The sequence below is a fragment of the Poecile atricapillus genome, chromosome 19, assembly GCF_030490865.1.
Source record: "Poecile atricapillus isolate bPoeAtr1 chromosome 19, bPoeAtr1.hap1, whole genome shotgun sequence".
Taxonomy (NCBI): domain Eukaryota; kingdom Metazoa; phylum Chordata; class Aves; order Passeriformes; family Paridae; genus Poecile; species Poecile atricapillus.
This window is the reverse complement of record NC_081267.1, coordinates 8,406,712-8,428,388: the sequence shown is the minus strand read 5'-3', so window position 1 is coordinate 8,428,388 and position 21,677 is coordinate 8,406,712. Positions and strand designations below refer to the sequence as shown.

Here is a 21,677-nt window from a genome sequence, read left to right as displayed (position 1 = left end):
TGAGCTGTGAGTTTCCTGTAAAACTGCAGATGTTGCTCAGAGCCAGGAAATCCCAACTCTCTGAATCTCACCTGGGATAAGGATTAGTGGAACTGCCGGAATGACGAGGACTGGAAGGCTGGTGGAAAAAGCTGCACTTTAATTAACCCAATTTCCTGATGGAAAATAATCCAGGAATTTCATTCCTGGAATTGGAAAAGCAAGGAAATGTTTTTTTAGGAGGTGTCATAGGCACTCCCAGACTGGGGGACTCCCTAACGCATCCTTTCCGGATTGAGGAATGGAAGTTCCTGGGATGAGCCAGGATTAACAAACACCTCCCTCAAGTGTGTGTTCCAGGATTTTTCTAGGTTTTCCCAGCCCAGGTGAGCCATGTGCAGCATTCCAAAGGGATGGAGCTGTTAAGTGGGAAATCTATGATTTTCCCAGATTTCTTCCCATTTTTTCCCAGCCCAGGTGAGCCATGTGCAGCATTCCAAAGGGATTGGTTAAAACCAGGAAGGATTTTGTTCCCCATGGGAACAAAACTGGTTCCAAAACCCACCCACAAAGGCCAAATCCCAATTATAGCAGCTTTTTCCACCTCCACTGGGTGAACAGACTGCTGGGCACGATGTCACCCACCGTCTGGTCCTTGAGGAAATCTCCTCGCTCCCCGGATGGTCCTAGGAGGGTCCTGGTGTCCCCTTGGATAGCCCTTGCTATAACGCGAGGGGGTTTCCTCAGGGAAGTGACAGACCCAAGAGTGACTTGCTTTCTGCAGCTGGTGCTGCAGGAGACGCTTCTCCCGGGATCCAGGGAACCAGGGAACCGCTGGCAGAGCTCCCTGTTGGGACCACTTGTCGCAGCGAGCGGAGGTGGTCAGGGTGCCGCGACCTTCCCAGGGAAGCGTCTCCTGTGGCACTTCCCCTGGGCGCACAGGCACGCTTGCCTTGCCCCCGTGATTCAGCTGCGAGCCCTTCAAAGGGCTTTTGGAATGGCCGCTGTTCCTCGGGTGCTGCCAAAGAAAAGAGACGGGAGGCACCGTGTGGGGTTCCAAGGAGGTCTTTATTCTTCTCTCCCGAAGGGTCCCAGAGACAACAACTGGCCTGGGCTCAGTGAGAGCAGGGATTATATAGGAAAAGCAGGGGGTGGGGTGGAGCAACAGGGACAATGGTCAGAGGATTCAGGGGCGGAACAAGGGGGAAGGGCCAACAGGGTAAAAATAATATGCATACAGGGGGAAAGACATGTTGGGAACCACTTAACATGTGGCTGTAAAAATAAAAGCTCCCCATCGAGGCCTTTAGCCTCTGGGGGAGAGTGGTAAGTGAAAGCCTCCTATGGGCTCTTCCTCCAGGGGAGAGTGGCTACAGTATTGGCTGCTTCCTTGGCCCCCACAGTTCCCAGTATCTAGTTAACATTGCATAATTGTTTGCATCATTCGGGTCCAACAAAGGGTTTACAATAGGAAACAACTGGTCCACTGTACCTTGTAAGGCTCCACTAGCAATTTCTCCCTGCACATGTGCTCTGACCATCTTCATCACCAACTCTTTATCTGTTTTCCTTAGCGCTGTCATCATGAAATCACCTCAGTCTGGGTCTCAGTTCTTGACTATTAACTCCAATCTTTTTGCCACTTTGCTAGGGTTTTCTCTATAATTATGAACTTCTTCCTGCCAGTTATTCAGGTCACCAGTAGAAAAGGGGATCTTCACCCACACAGCTTCTCCTGTGGGACCCACTACTTGCCTTAAGGGGGTGACTAAAGGCAAAGCTTTCTTGGTTTTATTCCTTGTACATGTTGTCACTGGCATCCCTGAACTTGTCCCCTCACCAGGATTATTCATCTCATTCTCACTTTCATTTAATTGAGGGAGAGGAGTGGTTGCTTGAGGGGGAAGATATAGCTGGCCTGGAATAACTCGGCTGTGAGTCTTGCACATCTATAACAGCGTCTTCCTCGCGCTTTTTTGCCAATTTCAAACATCTCTGCCCTAAACTACATGCTGAACAACATCTCTTTATTTTCCACCTGTTATCTCTTTCCAAAGGAAGGACCAAAGTCTCCTGGGGGTCCAAATCAAAGCCATATTCTTGGTGCCACTCAGGTTTATTCTTCAGGGTAAAAAAAAGTGTCTGCACATATCACTTGGTCTTATTTGTCTTCTTTTCTTAAAAATAACATCAACTGTAACAGTGGATGATCATTTAAAGTTCCATTAGGCAGTCCATTTTCACCACCTTCTAATTTTTACCAAGCCTACCGTTGGTTACAGTATTTAATCAGATCACTTTGCTTCAAAAAATGACCCTCTGGGATTCCTCCCAAGTCTTTCTAATGTGCTAAAATACATTCTAGTGGACTCTTCGTGCCTTGGACCAGATGTCCCTTGTCTGTGTCACACGTGTGGGTTTAGAATGGCCACCAGCCAGGATGTGTCCCAAGGAGGCCGTGCCAGCTTCTGTGCAAGGCCCCGTTCCCTTCCTGCTGTGGCTGCGTTGGCAGCCCTGGGGGCTCCTTCTGCTGCCCTGAGCCTGCAGAGCAGGGCAGCGTTTGCTGATGGTTTGAGCTGTTCCTAAAGATCCTGTCAGGCTGTCTTAGACACTTTGGGCAAGGGATTCCTTCCAACCTGGGCCACTCAGGGGGGGATGGGGGTGAAACCAGGGCGGGTGGCAGTGTGTGCAAGGGCCCTTTGTGACATATGGTCACCATGGGATGGAAATGGACAGGGTGTCAGAGGGCCCTTTGTGACACGTGGTGACATAGGAGCTGGCGGTGACAGGGCCACACCACAGTGCTCGGTGCACGCGACGGGACAGGACGCGCCAGAGCGGTGCTGTGAGGAGCCCCCGCACAGCGCACTCGTTTGTGTCTGACCCGGAGCTTTTCTGAGCCGTCATTCCTGCAGGTGACCTCGAGGCCAGACCACAGGAATTGCTGACCTGTGGCCTTGCTGAGGTTTCTCTTCTGCAGGTGCTCTTGAGGGCAGACCGTAGGACTTGGTGCCCCGGAGCTTTCCTGAGGCATCGCCCATCCCTGCAGTCACTGCCCTTGAGACCAGAGCACCATCCTTGACGAGGAGCCTCCTGTCCTTGTGGCAGGAGCCCTCAAGACCCAAGTGCAGGACTTGCTGTCCTGCAGTCTTGCCAGGACTTCAGTCTTGCAGGTGCCTTCCAGGCACGACTGCAGGACTTGGTGACTTGGAGCTTTTCCGAGCCATCCCTCCTGCAAGTACCATAAATCCAGTCACTGCCATGGAGCAGCGACCCCCAAGAGTGCCCAAGTTGGCCTGGGTGGAGGAGGAGGAAGAAGAAGGCCCTGGAGATGCCCCAGCACAGGAGACTGAAGAGGTGCAGGAGTTCCAGCCACTGCAGGAGGGTGAGTGGCAGAGCTGGGCCAGCTTGGCCACATCCCATCCCATCATGCCCTGTCCCTTTCCGTTCCCTCCCGCCCCTTCCCATCCCCTGGGGATGTGCCCACAGAATGGATGGAAGAAGGCCTGGGGCTACCCCCCCAGCAGTGGCCACACTCCATCCCCTGGGGCATCCCAGGGCTGTCCCTGCCTGGGGAGTGCAGGGCTGGGCTGTGTTCTCCGGCCTCTCCCGCAGCCCCTCAGCTCTGGCTGCTCTTTGACAGATGCAGCCATGGACGGGACACAAGAGCAGGACCTTGCCGGTGGCCTCTTCCACAGAACAGCGCAGGTACCTGCAGCCATCCCCACCTGGGCTGGGCCTGCTGGCACTGCTCAGCCCCCCAGCACCATGCTTGGAGCTCTCCATGCAATATCCCTCTCTTCCCACCCTTCCTTCTCCTGCCTAACTTGCAAATTCATCAAGTGCATTTGGCAGGAAGAGACCAGTGCCATGGGCACTGGGTCCATGGAAAACGGTGACGTCTACACCACCGACACCAGTGCTGCCATGCTGGAATTGATTTTGGAGGAGGGTGTTTCCATTCCAGAGCAAGTAAGCAGCCTGTGGCCAGGGTTTGATCCTCCAGGGATCGCTTGGCCTCCCAAGCCACACCTGCTGATCACTGTAAGCCTTTGAGGCCATTGCAGCGTGGTGAGAAGGGAAGCACTTCTCTGGGGAAGCTGGGGACATTCCTGACTCCCTGTGGCAGCTTTCCAAGTCTCCCTGTGCCTTCTCCAGGTGCCTGCCATGGTGAGGTACATCCACCAGCAGCTCATGGCCAATGAGTCTGCTGAGCACAGGCTGGGCAGGACACTGCTGGATCTCACTGAGGCACAGCCTGCTGATGTGGTCATTGCTCTCCTGCGTGTGGCCCCAACGTGTGACAGGTACGGGGCCCACATGCCAAGAGGGCTCAGGGCTCCCCAGCCCATCACCCTGAACAGCCTGGCCCAGGTGTCTGACCAACAGAGAGTTCCAGGGCCCTCTGGCTGCTCCCTTTCCCAGCCCTGCTACATCGGCCCCCGAGCCTGCTGCCATGCCATGGCCCTCAGGGCCCTGTCCCCACAGGGCTGGGCTGCCTGGGTGCTGCTGCTGGCGAGGGGCAGCGGGCAGAGGCAGAGCTGGCAGCCAGTTCCCCCCCCCCCCACTGCTGCCCAGGCCACGGGGATGTGTCTGAGACCCCCGTGACACAGAGCTGTCACCCCACAGAGCTGCCATGACCATGTGGAAGACGATCATGTGCTCGAGCAGGACTGTGGAGCCAGTGGTGCAGATACTCCTCGATGTGCTGGGGAACTGGCCAGAGCACGGCATGTGCACCTCCGATGGGGACAACACGGGTGTCTTTGCCCTGGCTGTGAGTTTCTGCAACTGACCTTTGCTCACCCCATGGCCAGCCGTGTCTTCAGCAGCTCTGTTTCCTCCTTCCCCCACTGCATCTCCCTGCCTCAGGCACTGGGCTCAAACATGGCCTAGGGGCAGCTTCAGGGGCACCAGGCCCGATGCTCCCCCTGTGTCTCCCCCAGCCTCTCCCTGCCACGCTCAGGCCCTGCCACAGAGACACCTCGGCACTGAGCGCTGTCTCAGGGTGCTTTGTCCTCTGCAGGCAACGGTGGTGATGTGGAAGTTCCTTCAGGTGCCCTGTGTCCCACGTGTAGTGAATGGGTATTTCCCCTGCCTCTTTGTGCATCTGCTCTTCCAAGTGTTCTTCAGCACTTTGGATATGCCAGAGGAAGTTGATACCTTCTGGAAGAGATGCCAGGAGCAACACGGCCTTGCCACCAGCCCCAACAGGTGCTCCATGCCAGTCCTCCTGTCCCTGCCATGTCCCCAGGGCAGGAGCCCGTGCTCCCAGCGTGACGTGGGCCTTGCTGTGCACACAGGTTTGCAGTGCAGACCCTGAAGTCCCTGCTCTGCCTTCTCCGGTGTGAGCATGTGGTTCTGGAAGTGGAACGCAAGTGTGGCTGGGACACGCTGCTCTGTGCTGACACCCACCACTATGCCGTGGGTCTGCTGGCCAGGTGAGACCCCCTTCTCCCCACTGCCTCTGGCATTTGTGCCCTGTGTGTCCGGTTGCCCCACACCCAGTGGTTGTGGGCCAAGGGCCTCGTCACCAAGGAACAACCAAGGAGACTTCAAAAGGCTGGGAGAGGAGGGTGCCCAGGAGCAGCCACCTCCCCAAGGGCCCATGTCCCCTTGCAGGCTGGTGGGGAAAGATCAGCCCTCTGTGAGTCATTCCTGGGAGAGCTTTACTGCTGCTGGCTCAGAGTTTTGCTTCCTTTTTCCTCCATTCAGAGAAATGTGCTCTTCATCCGTACACTTGTGTTCTGGGGTAGCATTCTACCTGCTCAGCCTGCTCAGCAAAGAGATGCCATTCTGGGATTTTGCTGCCCTGGCATTCCTTGTAGAGGTGAGCCTGAAGACCAGCTGCTTTCCAGCTCTCTGCCCTCTCACAGCTGCAGCTGCCTGGGATTTGGCTGCCCGTGCTCTGTGCTGCTGCCAGGGCCCAGCTCTGTGTGGTTCCAGCCTCCTGCCAGCCAGCTCCCCTGTCACTGCCCTGTGCCTTTCAGGTCCTGGAGTGCCTGGACTTGACTGAATGCACTGACAGCATCCTGGACATCCTGTCAAACCATCTGCAGAGCGAGTGCAGGGAGAGGCAACGCTTGGTACTCAGAGGCCTCCTAGTGCTTGGCAAGAATCCCCTGATGGTGAGAAGGGGGCAATGGCTGAAGCCATGCGGGCAGCGTAGGGATGGGGAACGCAGTCCTTGGGCTTAGCTGAGCTTCAGACACTGAGGCAGCTGCTCCCAGCTCTCCTGCCTCCTGGCTCAGCTGCCCGAGTGCTTTAGGACCAGCCTTTGGCCTCTGGGCCCTGCAGCAGCAGGGTGGGGTTTCACAGACTTCTCTTCCCCACAGGCCAAGAAAATGTGGAGCCTGACTGAAAACCTGCTGGAGCTCCTGCAGGAAAATGATAGTGACGTGGTCAGGATGACCATGGTTCTACTCAAATATTTGTTCCTGTATAATAGTGCCCCGATAGCCATCCCCATCGCTCGGCAGCTGGCTGAGGTGCTCCTGCCACTGTTTGACAATGTAAGGTTCTGTGCCCTCAGCCACGGCCGCTGGGTGCTGCCCAGACACTTTGTGCCCTGTGTATTCGCAGGCCAGACCAAAGGGGGCCCGAAGCACCCAGTGCTGAAGTCTTTTTTCCTTCCTTTCATACAGGATGATAGCCAGGTGCAGCTGTGCTCCATGTCTGTATTTAAAAAGATGATAGATTTATTAAAGGAAGAGGGAAGAAAGGCCCTGAAGTCACACGTGCACCAGAGCCTGCTCCCACTCTTCTTCCACTGCCATGACCAGAACCAGCATGTGGCAGAGGTGAGGACACCTGGGCTGCCGGTGGCACCCTGGGAGAGGGCTCGGCTGCCTCCTGCCCTGGCACCTCCAGGCCTTGGCACACGAATGCGGGTCCTGTGCCTGGGCTTGTGGGGCCAACAAGCCCAGTCTCTGCTGCTCTCCAGGTGTCCCAGGAAACGCTGCATTCTTCAGCCAGATTCCTGAAGAGGAGCGATATTGAACAGATGCTGCAGCTGGATAAGAAACTCTGGAAGTTCAGTGAAGGCCTGGTAAGGACGGCCTGGGCGGCCCAGCCTCAGCCTGGAGAAGCTCCCTGTCCCCGGTGCCCAGTGTGTGGGGCTGGCAGCTGCGCCCCTGCCCGGTGCTGCACCCGGGAGCAGCACGGCTTCTTCTCCAGGCTCCTGTGGCCCCGAGCCGTGTGCCCATGGAGCCCTGGCCCACTGGGGCTGCGGGCCGGGGCGGCACCGCGGCTCCCCGGGCAGCAGCCGGCCCTCTGCCCCCTCCAGAGCCCGGCGCCAGCGGCTGCTGGCCGGGCCTCAGGGCTGGGCGGGCACGGGAGGCCGGGGCTGGCCGCAGGCAGTGCCCGGCCGAGGGGCAGAGCCCGCACCAACCCTTCCCTCCTGCCGCTCTCTCCAGCTGGCACAGGACAGGAAGCGAGCGGCCGAGCAGCTGCGCCGGGCCCTGCCGTACCTGCAGAGCCCACAGGAGCCCCTGCGAGAGGCGGCCATCAGGTTCATCGGTGAGCCACGAACCCGGGCTCCCTCCCCGGCCCGCCGCAGCTCGGCCCCGGCCCCGGCTGCTGCCCCGGCAGCGGCACCCGGGCCCGGCGCCCTGGAGCCCCGGCTGCCCTCGGGGCTGCTGCCGGCCTCTGGCAGCCGTGCCCTTGGGCTGAGTCAGGATGCGGCAAGGGCCCGGGCTGAGCCCTGCCGGGGCGGGAGGCCGTGTGGCCCCAGGGCTGGCAGCGCCGCTGGCAGGGAGCTGTGCCGCCGGGGCCCTGACAGGCTCTGTGTTCCCAGGGATGGCCGGGCAGCACCTGAGGGGGCAGAAGAAAGAGATGCTGCTCATTTGTGAGGGTGAGTGAGGGCAGCGGGCTGTCAGCGGGGCTGGCGGGGGCAGCTGCAAGCCCCGGCCTGGCTGTGGAGGGCTCTGCTCCCTGTGTGGATGAGGGGCGGTGTGGGCAGAGCACACCGAGATTTCAGGGGCACGTGGGGCATTCGTGGCCGCAGCTTCGGGCTGATCCCCTCGGTCCCTGCTCCCTGCTGGCCATGGCAAGAGCCGGCTGGGATGGCCCTGGCAGGGGGCTCTCCGTGGGCCCCCGCAGGTCTGGGATCTGACCGTAGCTCTGTTCGTCTCTCTTCCAGCCCTTGAAGACACAGCATGTGACAGCAGCCTGGAGGTTGGAAGCCTGGCACTTCAGACTTTGTGCCTTCTCAGGGCAGGAGACCACGCTCCGATCTCCACCTTCCAGAGGCTGCGAGATCAGCTCCGCAGGGCATGGAGGTCACGGCCTCGTCTGTCGGGCCTCAGCTGGCTGCGCTGCTGGAGCTCTGCAGAGAGCTGATCTGGGAGGCTGTGTCTGCTGGGGCCACATCAGCAGCCAGCAGGGACTTTTTTTCCTTCAAGATTGTTCTTTTCTTTTTTGTTTTGCTTTAGGATGTAAATAATGTAGGATATGTTATAATAGTCAGACTCCCAAGACCTTTCTTTTGCTGCCCAGGGTGTGCAGGGCATAGGGGAAGAGGGGGAAAAGGGAGCTTGTGCTCTGCAAGCTGCCCAGGCATGCAGTGGTGCAGGGAAAATGGCCAGAAGCCCCTTGGCCTTTGGTGGTTCTGCTGAAGGCACAAGCCCTGTCCCAGCCAGGAAGTGCCCTCTGTGTCCTGCTGCCTGTGTTGCTGCCTGGATTGCTGAGGGCTCTGTCATGATCACTAACACAGGCAGGAGTCATGAGAGATTCGTTTGATCTCACAGTGCAAAAGGACACAGAGGGATTTCAGTTTAAATCACAGCAATAGTGCACTTTTATTTTAGTGCCAACAACAGGAGTTCTAGCTGCTATGGTTTTTTGAAGGAAAATTGCTGTAGGTTTATGTGATTCTGGAAGGGCTCGAATTAAAGGGGTCATCATTTCCCAGGTAATTGCATTGGTGATTCATAGCCAGTAGTTAATTTTCTGTCATGTATCATTTGCAAGCAGGCAGCTTTGTGCATGTCTTCCAGTAGTTGGTCAGGAGTACCAACTATAGCTACAGGGTCTCCCCTTTCCAATGGATGAAGCCCTGCTACCCAATGAGCTGCGTGCTGAGTTAGGGACCACGGGTTACATCTGTCTCCTGCTGTTGAGAAGACCCCATGTCCCCAGTACCCACTGGCTTCTTGTTCTGTCAGTCAAATCTGATCTCCTCCGGTGAGAGATGCAGTATGTGTTCTGTCTCTGACTCGTGAGGGAGACGCCCGTGCTCCTTTTTCAGCTCAGCCAATTCAGCAGCAGTGTACAGGATTTCTTTAGTGGTTGTATGCGAATCAAGATCTTCATCATTGATATGATTATATTCTGTTTGAATTAAAGGTTTCAAGCTAGGACAGCAGTGCTCCCCACAATTTTTCATCAGTTAGTTCTTTCTGAGGGTAAATTTGATTAATGAGAAGGGTTTCCCTCTCCACTGTTTCTTTGGTGAATAAGCATTCTTTGAATTTTTAACCCATTCCTCTCTTTGGGCCACTGGCAAGAGATGGATCTCATTCCTTTCTTCATCTAATTGTTTTTGCAAAATTTCAACTGGGTTTTGAAAGGAGTCCATTCTAGTTCTTTCCTCACCTTTTTGCTTAAAGCAAGTTTCTCTAGCTGCTGTAAGACAAGCTCCCAAAACTGAGCAGAGTATATATTTTTGCCGAGTAAAAGCCTTTGGAACCCGTACTGGAGGTCTCCTCCTCATCCTTGCCTCCACCATGTGCCTACCAATATCCTTGTGCCGTGGAGCATTTGCTCTGAGCCGCACCTTGGGTCATCCCGCTGCCGAGTGTCACAATCCCCTAACACAAGTGGAAGTTGTGAGAGGTTCGTTTGATCTCAGAGTGCAAAAAGGGATTTCAGTTTAAATCACAACAGCACTAATGCACCTTTATTTTAGTGCCAGCAACAAGAGTTATGTGATAGATGAGAGGGAGAGAGAGAGAGAGAGAGAGAGAGAGAGGGGTAAAGAACCAATGTAAAGAGAGAAAAGAGGGGGTTATAGCTACCAACAGACGAGACGGGGTCACTGGTGTCTTCTTCTGTGGGGAGATCTCTCTTGAAGAAAGTAACTTGGAAAAGTCATTTTTACAGTCTGTTTCAAAGCAAGGGGCAGCTGGCCAAGAGGTGGGGAAATTCCTCGGCTATTGTGATGAGACCCCTTGCTCTGGGAAGCAGGTGTAAGGTACAGAACAGGCCGCTCCTTACAAGTCCCTGCTCAGCAGCAGGAATGAAGGCAGTGTACCTTGACAGCACAACAAGCACACCTGCAAACCATCACCTGGCAAGCTTCCACCTCAACCAGGCCAGAACCCCTGCACAAATTCCCTTGGAGTCTTCAGGGTCTCGGTCTCTGTTCTTGCGATGGTTGTGAGGCAGATGAGGGTAACTTTGGACTGTCTCTTACACCCTGGTAACCCCAAATGACTCAAATGACCCCAAATTACCACACCTGACCCCAAATTACTCTAAAGGACCCCTCTGACCCCTCACCTGACCCCAAATGACCCAAATTACCCCACACCTGACCCCACAGGACACAGACATTTACCCCCTGCTGAGCTTGGTCCTAAACAACCCCAAATCCTTCAAAAATCCCCAAAATTTGACCCTGGGAACTTCCTGGATGAGCAGGGTCAGTTCCAGCGCAACGAGGCCTGTGTGCCCTTCTCGGCCAGTGGGCACCCCAAAAATCCCATAAATCCTTGGGGTGGGGTCCTAAATCCTTCTGGAATCCCAAAAATCCCCAAATTCCTTTGTGGTGGGGCCCTACATTCTTTTGGAATCCCAAAATTCCTTGGGGTGGGGACCCCAGACCCATTTGTGACCCCCACCCCTGAAACCCCCAGACCATTTTTGGACCCCAATCCCAAAGCTCCCAGACCCTTTTGGGATCCCGTAGCCCCCAGAGTCCCCAGACCCTTTGGAATCCCCTCGGCCCTTTTGGAATCCCCAACCCCTGAAACTCCCAGCCCCTTTTGGGACCCCACCCCCTCTAGAGACCCCCAGACCCTTTTGGGACCCCCGACCCTTTGGGGTGGGGCGGTGCTGACGCCCCCTCCCCACAGGGCAGTGGCTGTGCCTGGGGGAGGCGCTGGCGCGGGCAGAGCTGTTCCTGTTCCTGACCTCGCTGCTGCAGCGCCTGCGGCCGCGACCCCCGGCACCCCCCGAGGAGCTGCCCACGGCCCCCCTGGAGAGCGGCTTCGCCAACATCGTGCCCCACTTCCAGCCCCTCCTGCTGCCCCAATGAGACCCCCCCCAAATTCCAGACTGCTCCCCAAATTCAGGAACTGCCCCAGGACCGGGACCCTTCCCCATGGATGGAAAATCTCCCCCCAGATCCTCCCCAAATTCCACTCCCAACATCCCCCCCCACTTCCAGCTCAGGATGGTGCCCTGATGAGACCTCTCCTCAAATCCCACCCCCAAGATGCCTCCCCATTGCTGGAAAATCCCCCCAAATCCACCCCAAACCCCGCCCTAAAATGGGGAATCCCCCCTGAGACCCCTCCCCAAATTCAGGATGCCTCCCCAAAATGCCCCTCCCCATCAATGGAAATTCCCCCAAAACCTAAAAAATCCTCCCCAAATACACTTCCCAAAATCAGAACCCTGCCCAGGACCCCAGAATTTCCCCCTAAAACCACCAAATTCCTCCCCCCAAATCCAAAAATTCCTCACAAATCCCCCCAAAAACCAAAAAAACCCCATACAACCCCAAAAGTCCCAAATCATCCAAAGACTAAAAAATCTCCCCCAAAACTCAAAATTTCCCCCCCAAAATTCTAAATTTCCCCCCAAAATCCCAAAATTCTCCCCACCTCCCAAATTTTCCTCCCAAAGCCACCAAATCCTCCCAAAATCCCAAATCCCCCCTCAAGACCCTCAAATTAAATCCCAAATTGCCAAAATTCCCCCCCAAGACTCTCAAATTCCTCCCCAAAAATATGGGGGGGTGCCCCCAAGCAACAAAATCCCCTCTCTTTAAAATTGTCCATGGACCCCAAATTCCCCCCCAAAACCCCCAAATCTTCTCCCCAAAACCCAATTTTTTTCCCAAAACCCCAAATCCGCCCCTTAAAAAATCCAAAGTTCTCCCCAAAATCCCAAATTTCCCCCAAACCACCAAATTCCCCCCAATTTCCCAAATTCAACCCCAAAACTCAGGAGATCCCCCCCAAAAAACCAGTGACCTCTCCCAAGAAGCCCCCTAAAATTGCAATTCCCTCCCCAAAAAATCACCAAAAAAGCTGATAACATAATTTTTTTATTTCACATTTTTCACACTTTGGGTGTGAGGGAAAACCCCAGAATTCCCATGATTTTTCTCGTTTTTTTGAGGAGGGGGGTGCCCTCAACTTTTCCAGCAGCCCAGGCGACCCCTCCCCAAAATTCCTGCCCCTCAGCCCCCCCAAATTAAGTGCACATAAATAAAAAGAGGGGAAAAAAAAAAGGGGGGGAAGGAGGGCAAAAATAAAATAAAAAAAAAATACCCCCCCACCCCAATTTGGGGGAAGGGGGACAGAGGCAAAAATTGAGGGAGGGGCCCTCAAAAAAATTGAGGGACCCCTCAAAAAAACTGGGGGAACCCCCTCCAAAAAAAGCCCACATTGAAGAATGCCAAAACCACCAAAAAATAGCAAAAAAAAAAAAGGCAAAAAAGGGTGAAAAATTTAGGGGAAAACCCCCAATAATGCATCAAAACTGGGGGAATTCCCCCTTGAATCCAAGGAATTTTTGAGAAATTTCTTTCCCAAAAGGAGCAGGTTCTTGGGGGTGGCAGGGGAGGAGAGACCCTCTCCAAATTCCTGGGGGTGTCCGTGAGATCCAGACAAGGCACCTGGTCCTAGAGGGGGACAAAAAGGGCATTTTAGGAAAATTAAGAGAATTTTGGGGGATTTTGGTGAGTTTTAGGGAATTTTAGGATTTTTGGGGGGGTCCAGGGTCAGGTCTCAAGTTCGCAGGGTCTTGCATTCCAGGGCTGCAGGATCATGTCCAGGGAGGCCACAGCTACCAGGAACAGGCATGGGACACCAACGAGATGGGATTCTGCTCAGGAAAACATTTATTCAGCTCAGGAACAAACTCAGATCCAGAGACAGCCCCAAACAGAGGCAGGGAGATGGGGTTTGAGAACCAGGGTGGAGTTCAAGGTCAGGGACCACTGGGAACACAGCAAGGGAGAAACCCCAGGGGCCCAAACCCAATCAGAAATCCCTGGGCTGCCACCCCACGAGGGGTCCAGGGTGAAGTTTCTTCCTGGGCTCACAGGGCCCATCCTCCGAGGCAGAGGGATGGAATTCCCTCTTGCCCACACCTCTCACTTTAACAATGTTCATTTGAAACTAAATCTTTGCCTCCCTGGGTGGGGGAATCTCACACAAAAACTCAGTAATGGCCTCCCGCTCCATTCATCATCCCCAAAGTTTGGCTGTCTCATTGCAGACCCCACCCCACATCCCAAATCCCAACCCATCCCATTCCTGCTGGACATCAAGACACATTCCCAAGCCTTCTTTCTCTCATTTCATATCTCCCAAACTCCATCCCACCCATCCTGCCCCACCCAATGCCCATCTCACCCCTCCTGATTTGCATCCCACTTCACCCAATCCCCTTCCAACCCCATTCCACCTGATGCCTTCAGAAGGCTGACCTAGAACAGAGGCTGGACAGAGTTAAGAATAAAGTTTATTAGAAGAATTTAAATACACCATGGGCAGTACAAGAGCCTGGCAAGGGCTACACCCAAGATAGACCAGAAATGGTCACAAAAATGGACAAGTGATCACAAGGTCTCACATTTTTAGAAGTTTAGGTCCATCTGCATATTTGGGTTCATTGTCCAGTTACAGCTTCAGATGATGAAGTCCCACCCTTCTTGTTTTCTCTCTTCAGTCCACCCTTGTTTATGCTTTTGGGCTTGAAACTTCTAACAACTGTCCTTGGTATCAAGCTAGAAAAGGAATTGTTTTGTCTACCTACTCTGTGAAAAGAGCTCACTAACACCTAATGTGAAGTTCAAAACTACAAACCTAGGCAGTGCAGAATATGAAAGATATGAAAGCTAAAACTTGAGGCATCACACCCTGAGGGGCTGTGGAATGCAGTAATTTTGGTGGGATTGAGTAGTTATCAATGGCACTGAGTGGTTTTGAGGTGACAGATTGAACTCTCTCGTCTCTTTGAGTGACAAGAAATGGAGACAATTCCACCAAAAAACCCCACAACCCCCAAATACTCCCAAGTATCTCCCAGATTCCCTTGAAGCATTAGTAAATTTGAAGTTTTAGATGCCTTTCATGAATTTCTAGACTTTTATTCCAATTTTGTCTGTTTTAAAGGGATGAAGATGAATCAAAAGATAGAACCAAAGCAGAATGACCTCCAGCCCAGTGTGTTCCCAATGCAGATCACTGGGAACGTGGGTCATCAGGGCTCTGCCCAACGTGGGTCCTCTGATGGGGGATGGAGCTGGGGCAGCACACGAAGCTCTTCCTGCACTTGGGGCACTCACAGGGCTCCCCTTAGTGGTGCTTTTGTTGGTGTTGGGTCAGGTGAGATTTCTAGCTGAAGCTCTTCCCACATTCCCCACACTCGTAGGGCCTCTCCCCAGTGTGGATGCGCCGGTGGGTGATGAGGGTGGAGTTTTGCTTGAAGCCCTCCCCACAGTCGGGGCAGAGGAAGGGCCTCTCATCCGTGTGAATCCGCTGGTGCAGGAGGAGAGTGGAGCTGGTCTGAAACCTCTTCCCACACTTGGGACACTCGTAGGGCCTCTCCCCAGTGTGGATCATCTGGTGGATGGTAAATTGGCACCTCTGGCTGAAGGTCATCCCACATTCCCCACACTTGTAGGGACGTTCCCCGGTGTGGATCCTCTGGTGGAGGATCAGGCTGGAGCTCTGAGTGAAGCTCTTTCCACATTCCCCACATTCGTAGGGCCTCTCCCCAGTGTGGATGCGCCGGTGGGTGATGAGGTGGGAGTTTTGCTTGAAGCCCTCCCCACAGTCGGGGCAGAGGAAGGGCCTCTCATCCGTGTGAATCTGCTGGTGCCTGAGGAGAGTGGAGCTCCTCTGAAACCTCTTCCCACACTCAGGACACTCGTAGGGCCTCTCCCCAGTGTGGCTACGCTGGTGGATGATGAGGTTGGATTTGCAGCTGAAGCCCTTCCCACATTGCCCACACTCGTAGGCCCATTCCCCAGTGTGGATCATCTGGTGGTGGATCAGTTTGTTGCTCTGGCTGAAGCTCTTCCCGCATTCCAAGCATTTGTAGGGCTTCTCCCCATCCTGAAGCTGCTCATGGACCACCAGCCCAGAGCCCTGGCTGGATCTCCGGCCGCCTTCCCGGCACAGGGTGGGTCTTTCCTCCTCAGAGCACCCTGGGATGGGTTTGGAGCCCCTCCTCCTGCAAGATCTCTGGAGCTTTTCCTCCCTCTTGGACTCCTTTACTGTGGAGCTGCTCAAAACGGCCTCTTCCATGAGGTTCTGCCGTGGGGATTTGTCCTCCCTGGACTCCATCCTCAGCTCCTTGTCTGGGGGAGGAAGGACAAGGAGAGGATGGGATTTGCCTCCGTGCCAGAGGGAAGGGGAAGGAGATCCCCCCAGTGCGTCCCCGGCAGGACGGCGTCGGCAGCGGGGTTGTCCTGCAGCCGGGGGCCAGGCTGGGCTGGGAGATGGAGCAGGAGAGAGGGGGAAAGGGGCACTGACTTCCTCCTCACCTGCCTGGGTGTCCTGGAGCATCTTCCTCTTCCTCACAGCCTCCTTCTCCATCTGGCCAAGGTTAGGAAATGGGAAATCCTGGTTTGGGGAAACACAAGGGATGAGCACATTGAGTTTGCAGGTCCCTCTGTCCAAGCTCATCTCTAGAAGTCACCGGACATCTGGGGTCCATAAAACCTCCAAAAACCACCAAGATTCAGCCCTGAAAATTCCTCCCAGGAGTTCCCCATCTCTAGTGTCTCCTGTTTGGGGTTCAAGGGTTCCCCCCTGTCCCAGCTGCTGGGGGTCACGCTTGTACTGGGGACCACCTGTCTGCTTGGTCCCTGCCATCCCCAGGCTGCTGGGAGTGCCAGGAATCCAAAAAGCTCCCCCCGTTTCTATCTCCTCATTTAGGGATGCTGGGACCCCCCCAAAGTCCCCCCAAGTAGGATTTTCCGCTCAGCTTTGGAGTTCCACATTCTCCAAACATCTCCCCCTCCCAAAATAAACCCAACCCAGGGACCACCCCAGGATATCCGGGCAAAGCTCCCACTCCCCGATCACCTGTGGGATGGTGGGTGATGATCCCACAGGAGGGGGCTATGAATTCAGAGAGTGCTCAGCCTTGTGGTTCCTTCTTTCCCTGATCCTCCTTTGTCCCTCTTCTTCCTCCCTCTCCTCCCCTTCCATTCTTCCTCCTCCTCTTCCTCCCTAACCCCACCTCCTTCTCCTACTCCTGTCCCTTCTCTCTCCCCTTCTTCATTCCTCCTCTTCCATCCCTCCTCCTCCTCCCCCAGGAGCAGTGACACCCTCGGTGCCCCGTTCCCAAACCCCTCACAGCCCACGGCAGGAGCGGGGATGGAGCCGGGACAGGTCGGGATGGGCAGCGCGGGGCTCTCCGCTGCTCCCACCCGCTGGGGACGGGGGGAACACAGCCTGGAGAAAAGGAGAGGGAAACTGGGAAAACTGGGGGCTGCAGATCCAACCTGGGGCTGGCTGGGGACCCTGGCTGGGGACTGCCAGCCCTTGGGGCTGCTCTGGGGAGATGCGGGAGGGGGGAACACAGAGAGGGCTGGGAGATCCCAGGAGTGGCAGCACTGGCAGGGACTGGTTTGTACTGGGATCATCCTGGCAGTGGCTGGGATTGCACTGGCTGTGTACTAACATCATACTGGGATCATACTGGGAGCAGCTGGGCCCATGCCAGGAGAGACTGCGATCACACTGAGGGAAACTGGGATCATACTGGGATCATACTGGCAGTGAACAGGAGCCTGCAGGGAGCAATTGAGACCAGGTTTGTGGGAAATGGGATATACTGGGAGTTACTGAGATCATGCTGAGGCTGACTGGGAGCACCTGTGATCAACTGGGGTCATGCCAGGAGCAACTGGCAGGAACTGGGAGTTCCTGGGTGCATGCTGGGGGTAACTGGAAGCAACAGGACTTATACTGGGATGAACTGGGATCATGCTGGAGGTGAAAACGATCATACTGGCAGGGAGTCCAACTACACTGATGCTGACGGCGAGTGGTTGTGAGCAAATGGGATCAAGCTGGAAAGAATTGGGAGGGACTGGGAATATGCCCTGCGCTGCCCAGAACCCCGGCATCGGCCCCCATATGTCCCACAAGTGTCCCCTACACCCTCCAGGATCCCCGAGTGCCCCCTCATTGCCCGTTCGGGAGCCCCCAAAGCGTCCCTGGATCCCTGAATGCTCCTGACCCCACAGATTTCCCTTCCAGCCACTCCTGGGAATTCATCTCCCATCATCCCACAACACAGTTCCACGCCCAAACCTCCTGCCGTGCCCCCCACCCTAAAGAGCCCGGTTAGAGCTCCCCAGGTTCCCCCCAAGTGCTCCCGAGCCGTATACATTCGCCCCCAGGACCTGCAGACACGGCTCGGACGCAAAAGTTTTCTCCAAGCGCTTCCCCACACCGCCAAACGCGCCTTCCGAGCCACTTCCGGGACTACAGCTCCCATCATGCTCCGCGGCGCCCATAGAGCGCCATTGCAGCCGGGACTCCATCTCCCGTCATGCCCCGCGCCTCACCGGAACCCATTGGAGCTGCGTCTACAACTCCCGTGATGCTCCGCGGCCCCATTAAACCGTATTATACCGGCGCCTACAACTCCCATCATCCCCCGCGCCCCATAGATTCCCTGTTACAGCTCCCCAAGTGCCCGCCCGGACCCCGAAGGGCCCCCAGATTCCCCTCCCTGACCTCCAAATGCCCCCCTGGACCCCCAAGTGCTCCCCCGGACCCCGAATTGTCCCACAGAATCCCTAAGTGCCCCTCCAAGTGCTCACCCGACTCCCCAAGTGTTGTCCAGTCCCCCAGGTTCTCTCTAAATTCCCTCCCCAGACCCAATACTGCCCCAAATGTTCCTCAGAAAAGTCTCCGTGGACCCCAAAGTGGTCCCTTTTTCCCTGTCGGAGAAAATTAATAAAAAATATGATCAAAGGACTAAAAATAGAAGTAATCAGCATAAAGAGTGAGAAATAGTGATCAATTAATTAATGTAGGGAATTGTGGTACTTTGAACCAAAGACCAAAGTTTCACATTGCAGTCACCGAGCTCTGCTCATCCATTTAGAGGCTCTGTTGGGGTACGTGGGAGTAGGTGAGGAGGGGTCCCCGGGGGTCGCGTCCCCCCCTGGGAGCGCCTGTGACTCCCCCATGTCCCCCCCATGCCGGGCTCACCCCCTTTTGTCTCTGCCAGTCTCCTGACCCAGCTCCTGCTGTGCCCTGGGAGGGGCTTTGGGGAGCCCCCCTGGGACCCCCTTGGATCTCCATTCCTGGGCCCTGGGACCCCCCCGCATCTCCATCCCCAGCTCCAGGACCCCCTGCACCCCCTTCTCCTGCACCAACAGCGCCCTGCACCCCCTTTCCCGGGGATCCTCCCCTGCCAGTCCCTGGATCCCCCGGTTCCGTCAGCCCGGGGACCCCCGGAGCCCCATTCCCGGCCATCCCGGGGCACCGCACCCCCAGGCCTCCCTTTCCAGGGAAAGCCGAGCTGGGCACGGGGCTCTCCAGCCGCTCTGGGATTTCTGATCACCCAAAGGAGAGGGAGAGAGCAGCAGAGAGAGCGAGAGGAGATTGGGAATCGGGGCTCGGGCTCCCAGCGCCCGCTCCTGCTCCGCCGGGGCTGGGGAGCCGCAGCCGCAGGAAAAATGGGATCCGCGGATCCCGGGGCTTCCCCCGCTTTGGGCCGAAGCCGGCGGGTTCCAGACAGAGTTTGAGCGCAGGGTCCGGGAGTTCAGCCCAGTTTGTCCCGGGGGTCCCGCAGTGCGCGGCCGAGGAGGGTCCCGGGGGATCCCGGGAGGGGATCCCGGGGAATTCCCTGGAATTGCCCCGTCCCCTCCCCCCGCGCTCCCTCGGGCACTTTCACTTCCGCTTGGCCGCCCTGCGCCGCCGGGATCTGCCCGGCGACCGGTGACGTCACTACAGCCTCGGGCTGCCACTGGCGGGCAGCAAAGAGCGGCGCCAATGGCGGGGCCGGAGGCGGCTCTGGGGGCGGGGCCGGGGCTGTGGGCGGGGCCGCAGCGGAGCAGCGCGATGGCTCCAGCGCTGGGGCCGGGGGCGCTCCCGGGGGGCGGCGAGAGGTGAGGGGGACCCCCGGCACCGGGACTCTTTGATCGCCCATTCCGGAGCGCCGAGGGGCCCCTAAACCCCCATTCCTGGGCGCCGCCATCCCACCGAACCCCCATTCCCGGCCGTGGGTCCCACCCTGCACCCCCTTATCCGGCACCAGGAACGCCTGCACCCCTTTCCCGGCCATCCCGCCTCCTGCAGCCCCCAGAGCTCCCTTCTCCTTGACCCATTTCCCTACTGGACCCCTATTCCTGCCTCTCCCAGCACCCAGCCCTTCCTTTCCTCAGCACTGAGGACACCCGGGACCCCTATTCCCAGCCATCTCGGCTTTCCCTGCCCTGTCCTGGCAATGGGGACACCGGGGACCCTTGGAGCTCCCTTTCCTGGGTACAGGAACGCCCTGAACTCCAGCCATGCCACATCTAGCCAGCCCCAGCCTCCCCTCTTGTCAGTCCTGGCATCCCCAAATGCCCTTCCCGGCTCTCCCCGTTCCCCCTTTCCTTCAGCCGTGACCCCCCCGATCCCAAATCTCCAAATGTCCCCCCAGTTCTCCTCTCCCTGCGTTCCCTGCACGCGGCGCTGTCGGAGCCCGGCCCGGGCTTCCCGCAGTCCATGTCCATGGGGTCCCTGGCTGGGATCCCCTTCCAGCGCCGCTGCAGCGAGCGGGGCCGGGCGGAGCCGCAGCCGCCGGGGATGGCGGCCAGAGCCGAGCCGGGATCTTGGGATAGCCAGGGCTGGGATATTGGGATAGCCAGGGCTGGGATCTTGGGATAGCCAGGGCTGGGATCTTGGGATAGCCAGGGCTGGGATCTTGGGATAGCCAGGGCTGGGATCTTGGGATAGCCAGGGCTGGGATATTGGGATAGCCAGGGCTGGGATATTGGGATAGCCAGAGCTGGGATCTTGGGATAGCCAGAGCCGGGATATTGGGATAGCCAGAGTTGGGATACTGGGATAGCCAGGGCTGGGATCTTGGGATAGCCAGGGCTGGGATATTGGGATAACCAGAGCTGGGATCTTGGGATAGCCAGAGCTGGGATATTGGGATAGCCAGGGCTGGGATATTGGGATAGCCAGGGCTGGGATATTGGGATAGCCAGGGCTGGGATATTGGGATAGCCAGGGCTGGGATATTGGGATAGCCAGGGCTGGGATATTGGGATAGCCAGAGCTGGGATATTGGGATAGCCAGGGCTGGGATATTGGGATAGCCAGGGCTGGGATATTGGGATAGCCAGAGCCGGCACAAGGAGCGGCACCGGCACGGGGCCAGCGGGGAGCTGCAGATGCTGCAGCAGCGGCACAGCCAGAGCGGGGCTGAGCGGGGGGAGCCGGGGCTGGGGGATCTGTGGGGCTGCGATGGCAACTGTGGCACCGCCATGGGGATCCCTGAGATCCTGGCTGAGGGATTAACAAATTCCCTGGCTCACAGCTGCAGGGAATGTCTCTGGAAATATGTCAGATATGGGCGGGAGGTGCTGGAGTGTAAAGGTGGGGAGGGCAGAATTCCCAGGGAATGTGGGAATGGGAATGTGGGATTTGGGAGGACAAAATTTGGGAACGTTTGAATTCCCATGGAAATTCCATGGATGGATCTCAGACATCATCCCATTCCCACGGGACCTCCATGGATGGATCCCGCTGCTGTCCCATTCTGTAGATGGATCTCACTGCCATGCCATTCCCATGGAATTCCATGGGCAAATCTTCCTATCCCACTGCCATGGGAGCTCCAATCCGGTTCCCCCCAAACCCATCCTGGGGGACCCCCCATGACCCACCCATCCACCCCAAACTCTTCCTGGGTCCCCCCTCATCCCCCCACAACGGGAATTCCTGGGAGTCCCCCTGTGTCCCCTCCCCCAGGACTTTGGGGGTCTCACCCGATCTGTCCGTGCACCCCCAGATTTCTTCCACAGCCCCCCTGTGATGGTGGAGGGCGGGGGCCGAGTGCTGGTGCCCCCCTGCCTGCAGCAGATCCAGCGGTGAGGGCAGTTCGGGAGGTCCCTCAGCATTTGGGGTCCCTGGGATTTGAGGTGACCCCCCGGGCCCCCCAGGATCTCCCTGAACACGCTGACGCTGCCCGTGCGCAGTGAGAAGGTTCAAACCCGGCACGGGGTCCCCAGCACTGCCACCCACATTGCCCAGGTACCCCCAAACCTGCCGAGAACCCCCAAACCCCCCGGGGCACCCCAACCTCCCCGGGATCCCAAACGCATCCCTGGATGCTCCAAAAACTCCCCAAAATGGCAAAACCCCATACAGACATTGAGAAGGTTCATACCTGGCATGGGGTCTCCATCTCCATCACCAGCAGGTTCCCCAAAACAGCCTTGGGACCCCCAATTCCACCCCCAGGATCACCCACATTCCCCCATCTGGACCCCTGTA

The 21,677-nt window shown here is 56.8% G+C and overlaps 1 pseudogene; it reads right to left on the bottom strand.

Moving 5' to 3' along the window:
• Positions 1 to 21,677, bottom strand: part of LOC131586342 (uncharacterized) — a 448,419-nt pseudogene that overhangs the window by 252,108 nt on the left and 174,634 nt on the right.